We start from the raw sequence: 22,617 nt of genomic DNA on the forward strand, positions 1-22,617 counted from the left end.
TATGAATTTCAATTTAACTTGAATTATAATGTATTATGTCTGTATGCAACTGCAACAACAACAAGCAACTAAAGAGGAAGAGTGATTCTTACAAAGCAATTCTTACCAAATTAATCAGTTCTTATTAAGTAAAGTCCTATGTATGAATGCACTGAGCAAATAAGCTCAAGTATATTCCTGAAATACGGCCCCTAAATTAGTCCTCAAAGTAAGGTCAAGATCTGGACCAAGGCACTTTCAAGAGGATTCTCTTGTAATTTACAATTGATGCTTAGTAAGATATAGAAAATTCGAGTTTAATAAAAAGAATACATTGTTCATTGAGTAGTTGAAGAATTCTCAAAGAAAGGAAGCTCAAAATAAGCCCTTCCTTACTATATAGAACAGAGTATTTATCACATTTATGACAGTAATTCCTTGGAGAAAATTCTTTAGAATCTGATGTTTTAAGGTGATTTATTACATATGGAAATATTGTTAAAACAAATACATAAATGGAATGAATAAGATAACAAAACTTGAAGATTGGTTATAGCATTTTAAAATATAATTGCCATTTTGTTTAATATTTCAAGATTTTTAAAGAAAATATTTTTAAAGTACTTATTATAGACAGTGTGATATTTCAGTGAGAGCTGAATGAGTTTGTTTTTAGGCAATGTTGAAAAAATACTACTCTGCAAAAGGCTTGATAAGCTATCACTGTATTGGAAATGTTTATCCAATTTCTACTTACTTACATTAATCACAGCAAGTTGCAATGTTTGTTTAGTAATATGAAAAATAAAACAATAGTAGATTAATATATAAGAAAAATTATATGAGCTCTACCTTTGAAAAAATATTTCAACTAGCCTATCAATTTATATTTTAATTTAATTTCATTAATAATGAACAATATGCAGTGTAATTGAAATTATTTTAAATTTATCATATAATTCCCCCAAATATTTAATACATTATCTTAAAACTTATACTTACACAAATTGCTTTACCTGTTCTATGGGGAAAATGCAGAATTATATTCAATTGTTGAGGAAAGAATAGATTCTACTGGTGAAAATTTTTTCTCGTATCATTCAAAGTGATTTGTATTCTATGCAATCAACAATACAAAATGCATATGTTGAAACTCAATCTTCAGTGCTCTCATTTACTCTTGATTCAACAGGATATGTATGTCCCTAAAGTCAATAGCAAAAAATTATTTTGGGAGAGTTATTTGTAATATATTTGATTGATAAGCACAAAAAGAACAGAAAGGAAAAGATCAACAGATTAATGATAGAATAGATCATTGAGTGTTCATTCTTGATTTTGCTTTCATATTTTTGTAATTGTTACAAAGCCTCTCACTATTAGGGAGGTTTCTAAATTCCCAAGATGAAACATACCCATTGATGAGCTTAATTATAGCCTTCCCAAAGATAGTCAAACCTTTAATTTCCACAACCTATGAATAAGTAACTTTACATGGCAATAGGAATTTTTCAAATATAGTTCAGACTACAAACTTCAAGATAGGGAGATTATTCTGTATTATCCTGGTTTCCTCAATCTAATCACATGAGGCCTTAGATGCAGAGAAATTTCTCTGTCTGGAAACAAGAGAGAAGCGGCAGAAGGAAAAGTCAGATTCCAAATGTCAAGAGGATTTACAATGCTGGCTCTGAGATGCGGGAGGACATGTGCTGGGACCAGAGAGGAGTCTTTAAGGAGGAAGGGCAGTCCCAATGACAGCCAGGAAGGAAATAGCAGTCTCAGCTCTGCAACAGGAATCTGAATTCTGCCAGCAATCTGAATGAGATTGAAAGCAGTTTCAATCTTGTAAGTGCCTTGTAAGAGCCTTCTTGTAAGTGCCCTGCTGACCAACAGCTAAATTTAATCCTTTGAAACCCAAAGAAGAGAAATGAGCAAATCCAACTGCAACATCTGACCTAAAGAGCTGTGATATAATAAGGTGTTGCTTTAAGCCACTAGGCTTTCTGTAACATATTTTAGCAGCAATATAAATCTAATACAAGCATGAATAAGTTCTGGAGTTGTACAGAGTGGTGGTTATAGTTTAAAAAATGTGTACTTGAAAATCGCTGAGAGTAGTGTTAAATAATCTCACCACGAAAAAAAGTAAGTGAAGTGATGAATATGTTAATTAGCTTGATTGTGGTAACAATTTCACAATGCATGCATATATCAAAACATAACCTTGTATTCTGCAAATATACACAATATTTACTTGTCATCCATACATCAATAAAACTGAAAAAAAGAAAAAAATACTGAATCTAACACAAGCAGCATCTATCTTTATTAACTTATGTTTATTAACTTATTAGTCTTCCTAAAAGTTTCATTCAAAGAATTTATATAGACACACACACACACACACACACACATATATACTGTAGGCTATTTTATTTGTATAACAAGAGCTAGGAAAAAGAACATTAGGTCATTGAGCAAACAAAATAAATTTTCAAATTCAAAATTTCTAAATAAAATCTTCTTACTGAACAATCTCTTGTCAGCTCATTCAATACTATGATGGCAAATATTTGATTATGTGTATGATAATTTGTATAATTTTTAGTTATGTGTAATTTTTAAAAAATTGATATCTAAATATCCATGTCATCTTAATATAAAACTTTTAAAAATGACTCTTGATTATATGGCATTGCTTCATTAATTTCTTTATTTCCCTGGAGAAAAGCAGGTAGTACACTTAGTCTAAGTCTCTCTTTCCCATTTCTTCCAAGTTCATTGAATGGTTTTTCATATAAAATTTTCTCTATCATCAATAATGGTAGTAAGAGTAGCTAATTGATTATTTAAGCTTACGATGCATTAAGCAATGTATTTAGTGCTTTACATTTAAGACTCTTAATAATGCCATGAAAGAAATACTATATTTTCTCTATATTTTCGATAACAATCATGAGACCCAGTGATAAGTTGCCCACGTTAACCTGTCTGATAAGTGGAACTGCCTGATTCTCCGAACCACAAGTATTTAAGTCTGTGCTTCTAAGCATTATTCTCTCCTGCTTTCCAACTAGCTACTGTGGGCTTCGGCCCTGGTGACTTTTCTATCTACTAAATAATAAAAAATAAATGCAAATATTTTACTCCAACACTAACTAGAAAGCAATATATGCTAAATAGTTCTGGTTTAGATTTGTTATTTCATTTTTAAAATTATATATTTCCAAGTGTTTCTGGTTTTGTATACATTCTTTATAAAATGTTTACTCTTTTATTCAAAACCATCTTTATTCAGCATCTCCTGTGTTGTAGATATTGGTCTAAGTCTGATCATATGACAGAAACAGTATATGCAAAAAAAAAAAAATTAGCCCGCATAGAATAGGTATTCAATTCTAGGTCTAGTGTGAAGTGATAAGCAAAGAAATTAAGCAAAATATATAGTAGATCATATGATAATAGATCACATAAGGAAAAGCAGAGCAGATAAATAAAGTGTGATGAATAAGGGTGTTACTTAAAATGCTGAAGTGAGATAAGACTTCACTAGCGAGGTGACATTTGAGCAGAGACTTGAAGAACGTCAGGGATTGAGCCACATGGGTTTCTGGAATAAGAGCTTTCCAGGAAAGGGGAAGATTAAATGCAAAACTCATGAAGCAAGTGTGTACATAGCATGTTTGCAAAAACATCATAAAGACAGCATAGTTGAATCAGAGTGAATTAGGGATAGATACATATACTATTAGGTCATAAAGCTTGTGGGGACTAAATCTGTTGATCTGAGTGAGATAGAGTGATGCGATATGGCTTGTGTTGACATAATTACTAGAATGCTATGTTCTAAACAAACTCTATGACGGTAAAGGTAGAAGGATTTCTATTTAAAAAGCTAATCAAAAAACAAGGTGACTACGAGTCACAGCTTGAGCTAGGGTGGTAAAGGTGAAAGTTATGAGATGTGATATGATAATGCAATTAACAAGAGATTCATTGAAAAAAGAGTCAAAGAGGATATCAATGTGGATTAGATATAGCAAAAGAGAGAATAAGAGATATCAAGGATGACTCGAGGGGTTTTAGTTTTAGCAATCTGAAGAATGGCTATTACACTTGAGTCAAGTGGGAAAGATGACAGAAGGAGCTGTTTTGAAAAAGAATATGAGGAGTTTGATTTTGAACATTATAACTGAGACTTGTATTGGACATCCAAATAGAAAGGTGGCATAGATAATTGGGTATATTAGTATGGAATTCAAGGGAGATGTTCAGACTGGTAGGTTTATATTATAAATGAGATTTCAGATGATAGGACTAGATTTTTTTTAGTAAACATTTTTATTGAGCTATAATTATACATACAGAAAAGTGCACAAATCATAAATATACAGCTTGATAAATATTCATAAGGTGAATGCACCTATGTAACCAGCACCTAGATCTTGAAACAGAACACTACCAGCACCACAGAGTCCCTTTGTACCCTCTTTCAGTCCTACTGAGTTAAAGCCAGTTGAAAAATAATGTATACTATATGGTTCCACTCATATAAAATTCAAAAACAGACAAAACTAATTGATGGTGATTTTGATAATGCTTACCTTTGGGAAGACAGGTAGTGACTGAAAGGGGGTGCTGATTTCTGACACCATACATAAATGCTATCTGTTTTGAAATTCACCAAAATGGAGTCAAAGTATGCACTTGTGTCTGGTGAAGCCTACTGATATTTGTATGTAAATTGTATTTAATAGCTACTTTACTAAGTTCTTTTATTGTTTAGTTTTTCAGCAAGTTCCTTTGGGCTTTCTAGATACATATTCATATCTGCAAATAGTTTTACCTCTTCCTTTCCAATTCACGTCTTTATTTTGTCTAACTTCATTGGCTAAAACTCTCAACACATTGTTAAGTAGCAGAGGAGTTAGTGGGCATGTCTTGTTCCTGACTTCAGCTGGAAAGTCCCTTTTGTTTTGAAATTTAAGATGCTGGCTTTTAGGTAGAGGTACAATGTTAATGGATTATTCATTGATTTCTACTTAGTATATTTAACATAAGTGAGTGCTCAATTCTATCATGTCTTTTCTGCAAAGATGAAGATTTTTTCACTGAGTATAATGAATATTAACAGATTATCTAGTATTGAATTACCCTTGCATTCTTATAATAAACCTAACTTAGTCACGATTACCTTTTGAAAGTGCTGTTGGATTGTTTGCTAATATATCATTAAAACTTTTTATTAATATTCATCAGATTGCTCTATAATTTTCTTTTTGGTACAATCTTTGTCAGGTTTTTAAATCAATGCTATTACATTCACTTTAAATAATGAATTTAGGAGTTTCTTTTTTTTTTGGCACTTTGAGGTTCAATATTCTTTTCCTAGTCTCTGGAGTGTTTAAGCAAGAACAGGATTATTTAATCTTAAAAGGTTTGGTAGAAATCCCCTTGAAACAATCTGGGCTTGATGCTTCCTTTGGTAGGGGATACTTTTAACTATTTGTTTCTTCTGTGGTAATTGGTTTGTTGTGACTTTATCTACCTAGAGTAAATTACGGCAATTTGCATTTTTCTCAAAATAGTTTTCGAATTTATTGTGTAAAATTGCTCAAAGTAGTCAATTTAAACAAATTTCCTGTTTTACTATTTCCCTCTTGTCTTTTAAATTTTTGTATTTGTGCTTCCTCCTCTTTTTCTTAAATAGGTTAGCTGGTAGTTTATCTCACTTAACTCCCCGCACTACCTATCACCAACTTGGATTTATTGCCTCTCTTGTTTTGGTTTTCTACTAGTAATTATTTTTGGCTTTTATCTTTATTAATTCCTTCCTTCTGCTTTATTTTGCTTTTTACTCCAAGTGTTTGGTACTTGGTTAATTTTTCACCTTTTCCTACTTTTACTGATAATTGTACTAATTACTATAAATTTCCTGTCATATTTGCATTTTTTTTTTGCAAATATCAGGTTTTTATCTGTCTTGTGGTCATGTCTTTCTGGTGTGCTTTCATTGTCTGTGAGGATGTTGATCTATTTATTCTCTTATTTCTTATACTAACTTTGAATGGAGTTGGACTGTAATCCTGGCTCAGTTACTCTTTTTTTCCCCTTCACTGAAATGAGTTTTTCTGTACTTTTAGGAGGGAGGAGTGGCTCTAGGATGACTTCACAGCCTTAGAGCTCCCATTTTCACAGTGATTTAAAAGAAGATATATATATATGTAAATACATATATATAATGTGTCTGTATCTTGACCTTTCTTCCCAATACTTATCTAGATCTTCTTTCTTTTGTCCTATTTTACCCATCCTGCCCATTTGGATTCTAATTCTAGAAGTTTGTCCTCAGTGCTGGGCTTTGTCTCATAAGCTTCAAGAGGCACACAGTATAAAACCCAGACTGCTCTAATGCGATCATCAGACCTTATCATATTGCTTTAACTTTCATCTGCAAATGGGATTCTGTGGTCACTTCCCAGTTTCAGTGCCTGTTCTTAGATTGGCCCACTGCACTTTGTAGTGAGAAACTGTGGGCAGTGTTGTAGTTCTCCAGTTTGCAGAGCTGTCAGAAACCAGCTGCCTTCCTTCTACTTCCTCCCACAGATGCTGAAACTATGTGGGTCAGTGGTTTGTCCTCACTTAGTTGTATTTTGAAATTCAAGGGGATACCTTGTCATCTAGCGTGTAATAGTGTCTGTGGCTATCCTAGTTGCTCTGTATTTTTATGGGGAGAGTAGAAAACAACACTGTTGTCATCATTTTCCCTGAGGTTAAACTGTTAAGACCTCTTTCTGTTGTAGAAGAGAGGTTTTAATTACAAAAATAATTTTATGATCATTATAAAGAAACTATAATTTGAAATTTGCTGTATTCCAGGTACTATCCTAAGTGCTTTATCTGTATTATCTCATTTAATCCTAAACCCTGTGAGTTAGGTTTTACCTATTTTCCTTATTTTATCAATGGGAGAGTTAGGGTCCAAGATCTTGCTGCTGAACTGGCAAATCTGGGATTTAAACCCAGGTCATCTGATTTCAGAGCACCTCTTCATTAACTGTCTCTCAAAAATGATCAGGTCCAACAGTTTTCAAATTATATACCACTGTCAGCAAGATTTCTATATGAATTTAGATTAAATATAAATAACTATGTAAAGAGCTAATAATATATATATTATAGATCAAATCTAAAAACACTGAAATGATAAACAGGTTAAATTATGCCATATGATCTGATTAATCTCATTTGTATGCAGATGCTCAAAACAAAGCTCCTCCTCCTACCTTCTAAAAAAAATACCACAAAATTAGGGGGCGGGAAGGAGACGAGTAGGGAGTAGGAAGTAGAGCTTTTTGAGATTTCGGACTTCATATGTCCCCTTATTATATCACTCCTGCTAAGGAATAAAGTCTGTATGTGAAATATTGTTTATAATTTATTTAATCGGTAAATATTTTTCTTGTAAATAACTACTTAGAAAAGTTAGAAATAGTTTCTCCACAGTTCACACTGGCCTGCTATTTTCTGGTCAATTAAGTTGCTGTGGAATGTGAACATTTACTAGTCCATAAAGTTTCACAAGAAAGTCTCCCACAAGTATATCAATTAGAAGCTTACTAAAATTTATAATCTTGTGGTATTAAATTATAAGGAGTTAGAAAATATTTAGCCTTATGAAATACTTTTAGATTGGAATTTTTCTCTAACTTACATTTATGAATAGTCACTGTTACTACCTTTCTCTTTCTTTCTTTGTTTCTTTCTTTCTTTCTTTTCTTTCTGGTGATATAGAAAAAACAATTTGGGCTTTTTATATAGTCCTAAAGCCATTATGTATATGCTACTTCAACTTCCAATGTCTAAGAGATGACTTAGTGTGAGATATGGATGTCTTAATCTGCCAGGATTTAAATACTAGCAACTGGAATAACCCACAGAAGGATAACATCTGTTATTAGGCTTATTTTTTCCCCCACCATCAGAAGATTTATTTTATTTATAATTAAAAAACATACAGTTGACTTTGGCAAACTCAGGTTTAAAACTAAGCATGCCAATAATAAATGAATCATTTCTCCAAGTACATAGTGTTTCCCTTGGGAAGGACTCTAATTTTACAACATTTTTTCTCTAATTTAGAAAAAAAGATAACATTTAGAATATTACAATGCCTAAACAGTGATACCAGTAATCTAGTTTTTATACTGATGTTTGTATTTCAACATTTATTATCACCAAGACTAACTTAAACCCAACTCCCTTAGTGAAGAGATTTCTTTCCCTATTTCAGTACTAGACTCATAGTTCTGAATGTCACTGAGCAAGTAATGGAAATTAATTACAAATGAAGAGTTTTTATACTATCTCCTTTATAATTAGCTAGTTCATAGACTTAAGAAAACAAAACAATGAACAAAAACAAAACCCTCATTCTTACCCTCTAAACGCTTACATTTCCCTCTCACTTACCTGAAAATATGAGAATAAAAATGACCATGTATAGAGTTGCACCACTGAATCTATTTGAATGGTTCTGTTTTTGCATTTTTTACTTATTTAATTTGAAAAAAATTAGAAAAGTATTAGTTTGAAATTAGAGCAGCTAACACACTGGGGGCAACAAATTAAAAAATTCAAATGGCTAAAAATAAAAACACAAAGTATCTTTCCTTCTAGATAAAAAAGATTGTTTTCTTCCTAGAAAGCAAAATAAAAAAAAAAGGCAACTAATGATTTGAGAATAAAATCAAACATAACTGGTATTCACCACAGCAATGTCTAAATAAATGACCCACATAGCACAAAACTTCCTCATTCACAATCACATATAGTTAAATTGCTTTTCTCTCAGTTACATAATAGTTGTCTTCAAACAATCTCCTTTTAGAAAACCATCACATTAGTTAAACCTATTTATTCTTACTATGAAGTTATTAATTTCATTTATATAGGCCACACAGGTTTAATTGGCACACTTTACTTAAAAATAAGACAAAATAAGTCACTCTTCTTTAAAAAAAATTATTGTCATCTGTTTTCAAAGAATAATCCCAGATACTTAATTCATTAAAGCAAATTTTCTACCATCAGCAGTGAGCTTTTTAAATGATTACTAAGTGTTCACCTGAAGATTATCAATGCTATATGAAGTGTAAATTTGTTTTGAAGATTTGTTTCCATTTTATAACAAGATACAATTTGCACTGAAGAGTTTTTAAAAAGATAACCTACACACATACAGTTAATTTGCCTCAAACAACTTCTTAGAAATACAGTATAAACATTTAAGAACCATGACAAAGTTGTGGTTCAAACTTCAACACAGATTTTCTAGAAACCCAGTACAAAGATTACTGGCTCAAGACCATATCCCAAAGTGACATCAGCAGGAGATTTGATTGTAAGACTCTACCTTTTAAAAAAAAGAGCACATTTGGTTATACATGGCTTTTAAACTTGAGCTACAGTTATGCTACAAATCCCCCCCACCCTCCCAATCTAAAGTCAGTCATGTAGAGATATGTACATTCTCTGAGCATTGTTTAAGAGTCCTTGGTTTTCCAGCTTTGATGGAGATCTAGAAGGCGTTCAGAAGTCCGTGTGCTTACATTCAGAGCAGGATGAACTTTACAAATTCCACTTTCCTCCATTAGTGACAGGCCACAGATCCCAAAGTATGCATGCAAAGCACCTGGATGACTGGCCACTTGGCAAATCCCCCTATGAGGCAATCTTGAGTTGATAAGATGGAATTTCTGTTTTTCTCAAACTTAGTGTATTGGAAAATTTTTAGAAGCTTTAGAGTTGCTCCCACCCAAAAAGAATAACAGGTGTCTACAGGCTTAATAGGTCTTCCATGATAACTATTTTGTTGCCTCATTATACACCACCCCTTTATCCTGTTCAATTCTTTTTCTGAAAAAACTTCTTCTAGTTTACCCATCAGACATAGTGAGGCAAGGCACAAAAAGTAGATCCTCCATGAGATTCAAGTCCAGCTCCCTGTGCCAGTCCATTGCCGTAGGACATACTTCTTTTAATATAGGAGATGGCTTTTTTCATATCCATGCCTGACCGGTTGTTGAGCATATAGCAAATACAGGAAGTACAGTACAAAAATCGCATGTCATTTTCACTGCCTTCAGTTACTGCACAAAAACTCCCATCTTCCAGCTGAAGGGCTCTCAAGCCTGCTAAGCAAGCTTCTTTATTTACCCGGCTTAAGTCGTCTCCAAGAATAGCTAAGCATGAAAGGCCAGTGTAAGTCATTGCAATGTGGCCACTATCATAAGGATGAGCTGTTCCAGGAGCCTTTGATGGATTGAGCGGAATACCCAGGTTTGAAGAGCCTCGGAAACCACAGCGATTTAGATTTGATCTGTCTTCTGTGGGAAGGACCTCCTTGTCTCGAGTGAAGAATAGCGCTCCTGCAAAACCTCGAGGCAGCGCTGGAAAAATCGCACGTGCAGATCCCGCAAGAAATCCAGCCGCTCTCCCTCGCCGCTCCCTGCTAGCCTCTCATCCTCAGGGGCCGCCATGCTGCTCCGGAAGAGACGTCCGCCTCGACCTAGATGATGTTATTAAGAGATGGAGTCAGTTTAGATAGAGAAAAAACGTACACCTGAGTCCCGAACCCTTTTTACCCCAAGGTTTAGAGATTAGACAGGAGGAAGTACCTGCAAAGGAGATTAAGAAACTAGGTAGAAGGAAAACCTGGAGAGTGTTGTCAACTGAAAATACAATGAGGATATTTTTGTCAATAAGGAGAGAGTCATCAACTGTGTGAAATGCTGCTGCTACTTGGGAGGCTGAGGTGGAAGGACCATTTGAATCTAGCAGGTTGAAGCTGCAGTGAGCCACTGCCCTCCAGCCTGAGTGACAGAGCAAGATCTTGTCTCCAAAAAGAAAAAAAAAATATTGCTGATAATTCAAGCAACAAGAGTATGGAAAATTGACCATTGGATTTAGTGATTTGGTCATTGATAGTGTGGTTTCAGGAATGTGATAGCCATAAGACACTGATTAGATAGGGTTCAAGTGTGAATAAGAGCAGAGAAATATAAAAAAAAAAAGTAGATTTAGGAGGCCGAGGCAGGCAGATCGGGAGATCAGGAGATCGAGACCATCCTGGCTAACACTGTGAAACCCCGTCCCTACTAAAAATACAAAAAATTAGCCGGGCGAGGTGGCGGACACCTGTAGTCCCAGCTACTCGGGAGGCTGAGGCAGGAGAATGGCGTGAACCCGAGAGACAGAGCTTGCAGTGAGCCGAGATCGCACCACTGCACTCCAGCCTGGTCGACAGAGCCAGACTCTGTCTCAAAAAAAAATATATATATAGAGAGAGAGAGAGAACTTTAAAAAGTGTTATAAATGGGGCCAGGCACTGTGGCTTACACATGTAATCCCAGCACTTTGGGAGACCAAGGCTGGTGGATCACTAGGTCAGGAGTTCAAGACCAGCCTGGCCAAGATGGTGAAACCCTGTCTCTACTAAAAATACAAAAAAAAAAAAAAAATTAGTCGGGTGTGGTGGTGGGCGCCTGTAATCCCAGCTAGCCAGCTACTCAGGAGGCTGAGGCAGAAAATTGCTTGAAGCTGGGAGGCAGAGGTTGCAGTGAGCTGAGATCATGCCACCGCACTCCAGCCTGGGCAACGGAGCAAGACTCCCTCTCAAAAAAAAAAAAAAAGTTATAAATGAGTTGTAATAGTTGCTGTAAGTCCTATGAGGTTCCACAGCATGAAACATATGAGGCAGTATGCTAATGAGTATGATAGAGTAAAGGGGGTACATTTTATAATCCTGAGGAAGGAACACTTGTGGGAGTAATATCCTTGAGCAGATTAAAGTGAAGTTAATTCTAGAGTCATCAGGAGTAATATCATATAACAATAATAAAACACCAAAAAGTCCTCTATTACTTCTTTCCAATTTTTTGTCAACTGTAAATTTAAGAGAAAATATTGATTGATCCTATCCCAAATTTGAGTAGTTTTTTTGTTTTTCTTAATAAAATATGATTTATAATTTTTTCAGAGGACAAACTACTTTCTTTAACTTCTGACCCAGTCTATTTGTAGTGTATAAGAAGCTGTATCACTATGTGATACATTTAGAGAAAGGAACTCCTTTTTTTTTCTTGATTAGTAGTTTTTTTTTCTTGTATCAATTGCATTCACCTGGGGAATATAAATTTATATTTAACTCTTATGCCTGACAAGATGCTGACATTAGTAATGATATATAAATTAACTAATAGTAAGTTTTAAATGGTAATTAAGCCTTGATATAATTTAAAGCAGAAGCATCAAGTCAAAAACAAATTCAATTTAGTATACTCTTAAACTCTTTAATGTAAAAGTGTAAAACTTTTCACAAAATGCAATGCTGTGAAAATGAAGCTTTTTTCAACTTTATTTCACTAGTTTATCTCTTTCTTTCTCTGTTTTCATCATTTCTCCCCTGCAGTTGTTTTATGCCACTCTATTTCTCTTTCATGAATTCTGTTTTGCACAGTTTTTCGGCAATGGAAATTTAAACATCTTACTCATTTTTATTGTCCTATTTTAATTGTTGCTGTATTTTTTTCTTATTCCATATATATTGCATGATTAAATTTCTCAACTAGAAGATATACAACTATAGACTATATTTCACACAAAGACACTGCACATCCTATTACGGAGGAAAAGTGATGATTCTTGGTGTTACCATTTAGACAACAGAGCACAGAGTATTTAGGGAAAGTTATGAATCCTAACATTAAAGATCGGAATGTTCTTGCCATGTGAAGTATGAAAAGTAATGTGAACATAAGCTTCTCTTGTTGTCTATGAAATTGTGTTTCCAATGGCAAAGCTTTCTCAATATCATTACCCTCTGGGGGTTATGCCATGTCCTAAAGTAAAGAGTCTGTACTTTGAAGTCAGCATGGCTTTGGATGACTTTCTTAATAGATCTGAACTTCCAATTTCTCATCAATAAATTGTTATCTTTCTCATTGGTTTTAACAGTGATTATACAGGCTGATATATATAAAGTACTTTGCATAAAGAATGGCACATTGTAGAAGGTCATTAGGTATTTTTTTCACTGTAATACAGGTAATAATTTTGATGTTTTAAAATGTGTTTATTCATTCAATAAATCTATTGGGTGCTTACTATGTCCAAACAAAATTCTGAGTACCAGGGTGAGAGTAGTTTAAAAAATAAAAGACAGAAGTTTTTGCTGTCCTGGAGGTAATATTCTAGTTTTTATCTTGACATCATTTGAATTTTCCTTTCTGTTCTATTTGTGATTGCGCTCTCTAAACTTTTTTCATCTTTTAAGATCTTTTGCACTAAACAGGTTGAGAATTATAGTGCGTGTAAGTTATTCCATTTTCCCATTAAATGTCAGCATTTAAGATTTTGATACATACTATTATTTGGTAAAAATGTATTTAGCTCAACAGAGTAAAATAAGTATGGCTATAGCAATTATTTGCCATATAAGCTATAATGGCAGCATAAAAATGTTCATGCACGTGGTCTATGCGAAATTTTGTCTAAGAGAGTTGAAATCAGTATAGATTCTTTAAGCAGTGGAGAAAAACAGATTTCTATTTATTTTCTCCCCAACTTGTGGGTAGATAATTTCTTTTAAAGTATCAACCTCAAACAAACATTATATGACATAGCTTTTTGCCTGTTGGATCTTTTTATAATTTGAGTTTATGCTTATTTTCTCATTCATAGTGAGGATACAGAAATATTTTTATAATATGCCTAAATAAAAAAATTTGCCTCTAACTTTTTTTTCTAATGAAAAATAAGCAAGACTTACAAAAAAAAATTCTTCTTACCAGGCTCTTTGAGGGCGAAGGGTGCTTCTCATCTCATTTATTTCGCCTTACGCATTGCCTTTTCTCACTTTAATTGCTTGCATGGAACTATTCATTGTCTTCACTTCCCTGACATATACTCAGAAGGCATCCTCATTTGGGATCATTTTAAATTGATCCTGCATGCTTACCTCTTACTCAGAGCATATTTTTTCCTTGGTCTTTCCTTTTTTTTTCTTTTTTTCAAGATGGAGTCTCGCTCTGTCGCTCAGGCTGGAGGGCAGTGGCGCGATCTCGGCTCACTGCAAGCTCCGCCTCCCGGGTTCACGCCATTCTCCTGCCTCAGCCTCCCGAGTAGCTGGGACTACAGGCGCCCGCCACCACGCCCGGCTAATTTTTTGTATTTTTTAGTACAGATGGAGTTTCACCATGTTAGCCAGGGTGGTCTCGATCTCCTGACCTTGTGATCCGCCCACCTCAGCCTCCCAAAGTGCTGGGATTACAAGCGTGAGCCACTGCGCCCAGCCTTTCCTTGGTCTATCCTATCGACACATGTTCCAACAGATGAGGTCATGAGGTTTACCCTAAGCTACATGACCTGCTTGGCTTAATAGTTCTCTAATAGTCATCATTGAAATTGCGTGTAAACTGGGTTGTTGCGTGTAAACAGAGGTATTTTATGCAGCAATCAAAATTTGGTAATACATCATTTACTTAGTTTTGAGCATTCTTGGACTTAAAATCTTTATTTTTTATTTTTTTACTCCAGGCTACACTTTCTGCCCTAAACACAATGAGTCTGGCACACCTTTGCATAACAGTGGCTCATAGGAGTCACATTTCTCTAGGTTTTGTAACAGATTCTGAAGGGAAATAAATGAAGAAAGCATGCCAGTGAATTTAATGTACTGACAGGCTCATGTCTTCTCTTACTATTTACTGTTCTTGTACTTTGAATTAGCAAATCTTAACATTTCTGTATCTGATATGGCAAGCTCATTCAGGGAACCAATTTTTGATCAGTTTGTGCCTGGAATAAAGCTAGACATGAGAGATAACAAAGTTTATAAGATGCTTAGAGACCACTGAAAAAAATATATACTTATTTTTCTTTGCCTTACTTTCTACTCCAGTTTGCGTTCATCATTACATGTTGAGCCCAGGACAAGAAAACCTTGGTAAAAGTTCTTTTTCTTCTTCAGGATGATAAAAAAAATCTCTTTTTACTTTTAAAAGTTAGATCTAATACATTATATTTTCATGTTAATAGGCTATCATAAGTTTCCCTAGGAAATTTGCAGATTTCTCATGAAACTTAGAAAAAGGCTAAATATTCTGTACTAATAATTTTTTCATGTTCTATTTGTTAATCTATTCATGTATTTACTTTTTATGGATATACAAGAGTTGTACCTATTTATATAGTACAACTCTTATGTAGCTATAAAAAGGAAATGTGATATTTTGATACATGCATACCATGTGTAAAAATCAAATCACCGTATTTAGGTTATCCGTCACCACAAAGGTTTATTATTTATTTGTTTTGGGAACATTTCAAATATTCTCTTTCAGCTATTTTGACATATATAATAAATTAGTAACTAGTCACCTTACATTGCTATTGAACTCTCGAACTTATTTCTTCTACCTAATTGTATGTTTGGTCCCATTAACCAGATAAACTCCGCACAGTTCCATGATTACTCTCCAGAGCTATTTTCTCCAGTTAGCAATATAAGTACATGCAGTTGAAAAAGGGTATTTTCACGGTGGTATTAGATTCTACCCTTATTGAAATTTGAAACTTCCTAACTTCTGTATTCATAGTGTCTCATGGAATCTGAGCTACAAATTGTGAAACGTATTCCGGCTTTGTAGACATATATGACATCTCACTGTTTACCACCTGTTGTAGTGCACCAATATTGTAAAGGTTTGCTGCCAAAGCCCTGCGTTTCTTTTTCCCTGGTATTGCCCTTTGTGTTTATCTGTACCAACCACCTGGCACTCTCCTGCTTTCACAAAAAAACAGGGTAGGTCCATCCTCAAAATGAGCTTCCCTACTAGCCAGAAGACAGATGAAATAGTGTCCTCTCACAGATGGTCTGTGATGTATACCTTAGCTGAATATCTAATCATGACAAGTAGTCAGGGATTAACTACAATTTGCCAGAATCAACTTAACTTGTGACACAAACTTATGCTTTAAAAGCAAAAAAGTATAAAAAGATTATTTCAAGATGACAAAAACTTTGGCAACTGTACTTTATATAAAATATGTGTTTCACAATTGTATTTCATTTTATTGCCTCATGTCTAAACAGTTCAAATGTGTGAATGCAATTAGGAAATATTTCTTTCATTATAAAAACAGTGTTTTTATGATTGCACTTTAAAAAAGGCTAGTTAAAATGTTTAAGCATTTCATAAATGTTCAATTTAAAATAAACATTTTAATCCTTTAGAATGATGAGGTTACAATGCTTAAGCATTTCATAAGTGTTTACTCTAAAAGGAATGTTTTAACCATTTAAGATGGTTTAACAAAAAATATTTTGGGGTTTTAAAATACTTTTTCAAACAAGGCAAACATAAAGTTATAGCTAAAATCTCAATAGTATGGTGTTTGATTTGAGAGATTGAAGGTATTTGTTTCATTTGGTTTTACCGAATGATTCATCAGCTATGCCGTAAAACTTAGAAATATCAACTCTTGGGCTCATAAGAACACTTTATTACCTTCATTGTCACTAGTTATTACTTGAGATATTGCAATCTAACTTTTTCTTCAAAAGACTGTGTTTTTCTAAACATATTCAACCCAGCCTAGACCAAGTTTGTGCATTTTTTTGTAAAGTACGTGTTCTGCTAATATCTTCAGCCAATTTTTTCTTGAAGTTAATTTATATGTAAATACTTTTACAACATGAATTTCACCCTGACTTCTTATAAGACAAGAAAAGGCACAAATTTTTCTTAACTTTCACTAGCATCTATTCCCCAGAATACTCCAATTACTTATGAATAATATTTCAGTTCTGTATTAAAAATTTCTCTGTAAAGCTTGCACTTTGATTATAGACATAGGTTGGTTTGACTGACCAGAATGCTTCCTTATTTTGATAAAATAATGGTAGTTTTCCTTTGGAGAATTATCCCTTACCTGTTTTGTTTTGTTTTGTTTTGTTTTGTTTTGTTTTTGAGACAGAGTCTCACTATATCACTCAGGCTGGAGTGCAGTGGCACGATCTCGGCTCTCTGCAACCTCCACCTCCCAGGTTCAAGCTATTCTCCTGTCCCAGCCTCCTGAGTAGCTTGGATTACAGATGTGTGCCACCATGCCTGGCTAATTTTCCTATTTTGGGTAGAGACGGAGTTTCACCCATGTTGGCCAGGTGGGTCTCAAACTCCTGATCTCAAGTGATCCACCTGTCTCGGCCCCTGAAAGTGCTGGAATTACAGGCATAAGCCACTGCGCCCAGCCACTTCCCTGTTCTTAATCCATGGGTTTCAAAACCTGACAGCCTAGCTTCAGAGTTAAGCATATTACCTAGGTCATTCTGTTTCTTGACAACTATGACTAATTAACATGTCATAAACATGACCCAAACTACACAAAATTAGTATCAGTTTTAAAATTTTGACTGGAAATGCCTGAAATAAATTATTTTTGGGGGGAAGTTTCAGGCAGAAAGGCAAGGACTGTAGAATTTCAGAGCTTGTTGTGGTCACATTTATCAACATTAGATGTGAGATTTTATTATTCAGATGCTTTGATGTATCAAAACCTCAAAATGCTGCAAATGAGAAATCAAAACATTCATGGATTGAATATATACCTTGATTTTGTGGCTCCAATTTACTAAAAAAGCGGTCTGGCCAGTCCAGGAAATATGTCATTTCTCACTATTCCCGGCACATCAAGTTTTTCCTCACATTAAGGTAATGTTTCAGCATGTGCTTATTTTGTTTTTGAATATAATGGTGCATGGCTGTTTGGGCTCTCAGAATTTTTTAAGCCATTAATTTTATCTCAGGTCTTTTTTGCTTTCCACACCTTCCTGCATACTAACTAGGTGTGTAAATTTCTCTTAAAATCACATTTCCTTACCAGTCCAAATCAATTCATTCTTCCTCGTCATATATATTCCTCTTCTATTACCTCAGAAATAAGTTAATAAAATACTTTACGGTTATCATTTATTTCTGATAGTAATGATACAATAGATTTAGATCCTCATTTTAGCCGTCACTTAATCATGATCATGTACCACTGAACTTAAAAGTTGGAAAAAAAGCAATCTAAATTTCATCTGAGCTCCAATCTCATGTAATTTATAAAATTTTAGAAGAACACAGGTAGGTACTCAGAGTAATCAACTTAGCTTTGGAAGAAGAATTTAATTTTTTATTATCTGCCGCAACCATAGCCTGGTGAATTGATTTAAATCATTAAGCTATAATTGCATTTTGAAGATTTTTTATTTTTCCCCTTCTTGTGAAGTAGTAATTAACAAAATGTAACAATCTAAATTCAATATATAATTTCATGTTATAAAATAAAGGTTATGCATGAAATATAGTTAATGGTCAAATAAATTCTTTGTTAAAATTGGGGACCTTTGCAATTTGTGAGAAACATTCACACACACACACACACACACAGTCTGTAAACAAAGACAAAATGTTTTTGCCGAATAATGTAATTGTCATTTCCTGCTCCCTTATTGAAAGAGAAGTGTCTGTTTACCTGGACTGTTGCCTAAATCTGCCACAAATTTGTTACTCAAAACCTTATTTATTATATTATAGCAAATAGGGTAATAATTACTGTCAGAGAAGGGGACATACTTTTTGTAACTCTTTACATTTTTCTTAAAATACAGATTCTGTTATATAAATTTTGATTTTGAATCTTTATCTTTTCACTACCTCCCATACATCCTCTAAGTTCTCTTTGTCTTTTTCAACTTCAGTATACAGATTTCAGCAATACTCTAATTTTTTACTGAGTACTTAACATATATGAGAAAAAGATACTTTACAATTTCCACATGCTGTAATGAAATATGTTGAGCTTAGTTTATGTTAACTGCATCTAGTTCTTGCTTGATTTCTTCTTTTTTCCTCTAAAGTTATATTTTATCTTGCAAGTTGTGTATATATGTGTATTAGTTATGTATTTGTTTAACAAATTATCCAAAATCTTAGTGGATAAAGCAGCAAACATTTATTATCTCACAGTTTCCATGAGTCAGAAATTCAGAGAATGCTTAGCTGCATTCTCTGTGTCTGAATATCTCACAAGGCTAAAATCAAGGTGTCAATTGGGCTATCGTTATCCCAAGGTTCAACCAGTGATGAGTCCACTTTTATAGTGACTCAAGTAGCTGTTGGTGGGACTCGCTTCCTCCATGGCTATTCTTAATTGGTGGTTGGCAAGAGACCTACTTCACTATTTTACCACATGGATGTTACCCATAAAGCATCTCACAACATGGAAGCAGCTCCGACAGGGATAACAAATAAGACGGCAAAAAAGAATGTGCAAGAAAAAAGTCAAAGGCTTTTGTCATCCAGACTTGGAAGTGATTAAGCTCAAGTGTGATTAATCTCAAGCCAACTATCAAGCTGAAAGGACAGGATATGAATATTAAGAAAAGGGGATCACTGAAAGCCATTTAGGAAACTGCCTACAAATTATATGGATATGGATGTTTTATGAAAATAAAATTCCTTGCCTTAGAGTGGTTTCTTTTTACTTTTTTTCTACATCTAATATTTTAGAACCCAAAACATGGGGATAAAGACAAATTTTAGCATCTTATCCTTAATATTTAGGAGCACAGTATATGTCATGTTGAGGATGCTACTATGCCTTTACATTATGTTGGAAAGTATATATTCATCTCTGGCTCTCTTTTTTTTCTCTCAAGTGATGGTGATTTATAATGTCTAGAATAAAGTATACTTAGAAGCCAAATTAAAACTGTATTTTATCATATTCGTATAAGCTTACTAAAGTATTACTAAATACTCCTGTTTGCATCTTCATCATCTCCCAACTTTTTTTCTCCTACTATGGCATCTTTTTGTATCTGCATGAACCAAATGTGGCTTTTGAAATAGGAAATTTTGGATGGAATAATAATCCACTATGAAGGAGTCATATAGTTAATATAAGGAGAAGGGCTGACTTACAAGACAAGATCTAAATATATTTTTAAATTCTTCAACACTACTATACCTTCTCCTTAATGTACCCACAACATATGTCTCAGATTTCAATAGTCCTTGGAGACACATTTTCCTCAAATACCTGAATAAAAAGACAAACCTACAATCTTGCTTTATTATACATAAGAACTCAATAATTTACCAAGTATTCAAAGATATCCAGGAACATTTATCTTCTTCAAAATATTTCCTGATTTTCACTTGCCATTCCATTTCTCATCTGGATCCAGATCAGAACCTTTACCTACTTTTCTGCAGGTTACTCACTTCTGGCTTTCTTCGTGCTTGTGTGCCTCTCTTTTAAACACTTCACACTGAGTTGTGGACACCTATGCCTTCTTTTTTCAAAAGGTCTTTTTTCCCTTCTTTTTTCAGGAGGCAAGGCAGGGGGAGGCAGTAGGAAGGATTGAACAGAGAGGAAGATGTGCAAAATACTCATTTGGAACAATGGGAGATTGAATAGACAGGACAGAGAATGATTAAAGTGAGGACTGCTGGCACAGTCCTGTTTTCCTCCAGCCATGTTTGGTTGCATCGTTGTGGCATGGAATACATGGAGAGCTGGGTTTATCCAGGGCTCCCATCTTATTAAGCAGATAGGAGGTGACAGGGAGGTGGGTGAGTTGAGAAGGTGTGCAAGGGACCAATGAGAATGGTTGGCCATGGAGTTTAAGCTGGCTCACTAGAAAGGGAAAAGTCATAAAGGAAGGAGGAAACTCTGAAAAGGTAGTAAGACCTGGATTGGAGGTACTGGTAAGGTTGCAGGAGTTTTGTTTCAGGGCAGTATAGGGAGTAACCTGGATAGCTAGAGGTGGTGGTCAGAGTGGGTTACTGTGGGGTTTGCAGTCCTTGGACCTGACAAGGTCTAAGGTCTGATCATGGAGAGAGGGGGAAGCTGAGGTGGGGCAGAGGACAGGAGTGGGCTTCATGAGATCAAAAGGATGTTGGAAGGATTATCTACCCGGATACTGACATCTCCATGAAGTAAGAGGCCTAGTGTGAAGAAGTTACAACATCCTAAGCTCTTCACGGATAAGGGAAGCATGCGCCACGTGGGTAGCCTCCCCAGTCCAGCACCCAGTATACAGCCTATGCAGAGTGAATACCTGGAGGCTGCTGGGGGTGAAAACAAGGTCCCTGTGACAGGACCTGAAGCCTGGGGATCTCGGTGACAGGAGTGGGCCTAGTTTTTTGGTGTAGAATTGAGCCTTGAGTGCACTGGTGGGATCTTATTGAAAGGAACCCCTCCAAGACTACAGGAAGATGCATCCTCTGACAATGTAGGCTCAGTAGGCGTCCCAAGTACCTGGGCTGGGGGTTAGATGGACTCCAAGGCATTTCCTCAGGTGGCAATGGGCGGATCCCTGGGAAGGCAAAGCTGTGCAGGAAGAAAATGGCAAGATGCTACCTTCCCTCAGGGAAAGCCCCTTTCCCGGGAGCAGGGAAGGCGAGGCAGTTTAGGCTGCGTCAGTTTGTCCCTGCCATCAGAGTCTGTTGCTCCTGGAAAAAGAGGGCCTTATTTTATTTATTTTTCTTTGCGACAGTGTCTTGCTCTGTCGCCCAGGCTGGAGTGCAGTGACTCGATCTCAGCTCACTGCAACCTCTGCCTCCAAGGCTCAAGCGATCGTTCTGCCTCAGCCTCCAGAGTAGCTGGGACCACAGGGACCACAGGCGCCCGCCACGACGCCGGCTTTTATTGATTGATTGAGAGAGAGACAGAGAGAGAGAGGTAGCCTCCCTGTGTTGCCCAGGCTGGTCTTGAACTCCTGGGCTCAAGCAATCCTCCTGCCTTGGACTCCCAAAGTGCTGGGATTACAGGCGTGAGACACCGTGCCCGGCTAATTTTCTTTCTTTCTTTTTTTTTCCGCGAGACGGGACGGCGGCGGGGGGATGTCTCCCTAAGTTGCCCAGGCTGGTCTTGAACTCCTGGGCTCAAGTGATCCTCCCGCCTCGGCCTCCCAAAGGGCTGGGATTACAGGCATGAGCCACCAATTCCGGCCAAAAGAGGGCTTTAGGGCACCCCCAGAACCCGAGATCTCCCTCATCTGTCATCTTGAAAGAGGAGGAAGTGGACTCCCAGTCGAGCCATAGTCCGTTTGTCCCGGGCACGGTGACTCCGGGGTGGCCAGGACCAAATGTGTCTCCTCCTGATTTTTGCACCGCACCAACTCATCCGCGTCAGGCCGCACAGCTGCCCTGGCCTTCGCGCAGGACTAAGGCGAGCGCGGTGTACGCTGCTCCGGAGTCCCAACGCGGGAGTTGAGGCAGCGAGTTCCGAGGGCGGGGTGGGGCGGAATCGGGAGGGATGCGGACCTGGTGGAAAGCACTGCGCAGACGGCGCCGGCGCCCGCACTCAGCTGTTGACCAGTCTTCCAGCTCTCCCGTGGAAGTCGTCCAGGAGCCGATCTCTTTTTTCTGCCTTTTTGTTTCCCTCCCCGTGAGTCGGCGCGATGGCGAATTTCCGTTTCCGGCGGTGTTCAAGCGGACCTGAGGAGTCGCAGTTGTGAGCAGGTTCGGTGCCGCGGGCTGGGGTAGGCGGCAGTGGGGTCCCCGGCTCTGGAGCACT

At 36.1% G+C, this 22,617-nt stretch overlaps 1 pseudogene; it reads right to left on the minus strand.

The window, feature by feature from the left end:
* Positions 1-9,493: 9,493 nt before the first annotated feature.
* Positions 9,494-21,432, minus strand: LOC100455164 (geranylgeranyl transferase type-1 subunit beta-like; annotated as a pseudogene).
* Between the last annotated feature and the right edge of the window lie 1,185 nt (positions 21,433-22,617).

This window comes from Pongo abelii, chromosome 8 (genome assembly GCF_028885655.2).
Source record: "Pongo abelii isolate AG06213 chromosome 8, NHGRI_mPonAbe1-v2.0_pri, whole genome shotgun sequence".
Taxonomy (NCBI): Eukaryota; Metazoa; Chordata; class Mammalia; order Primates; family Hominidae; genus Pongo; species Pongo abelii.